The sequence below is a fragment of the Nannospalax galili genome, unplaced genomic scaffold (genome assembly GCF_000622305.1).
Source record: "Nannospalax galili isolate Female #2095 unplaced genomic scaffold, S.galili_v1.0 scaffold231, whole genome shotgun sequence".
Lineage (NCBI taxonomy): Eukaryota > Metazoa > Chordata > Mammalia > Rodentia > Spalacidae > Nannospalax > Nannospalax galili.
In genome coordinates, this window is record NW_008330120.1 from 2,290,924 (window position 1) to 2,291,224 (window position 301).

The following is a 301-nucleotide window of genomic DNA, read 5'->3' on the forward strand; positions in this document are numbered from 1 at the left end:
GTGATAATTGGAAGATATCAAATTATCCCTTTTGGCAGATGACATGATATTATATCTAAGAGACACTAAAAATTCCACCAGAATGTTAGAAATTATTAACACGTTCAGCAAAGTGGCAGGTTACAAAATTAACCTACAAAAGTCTATAGCCTTTCTATATACCAATGACAAGCAGTCAGAGAAAGAGCACAGGGAAACCCTCCCCTTCACAATAGCTGCAAAAAATCAAAATATCTTGGATACTTTATAAATAAAAGACCTCTACAATGAAAATTTTAAATCTTTAAAGAAAGAGATTGAG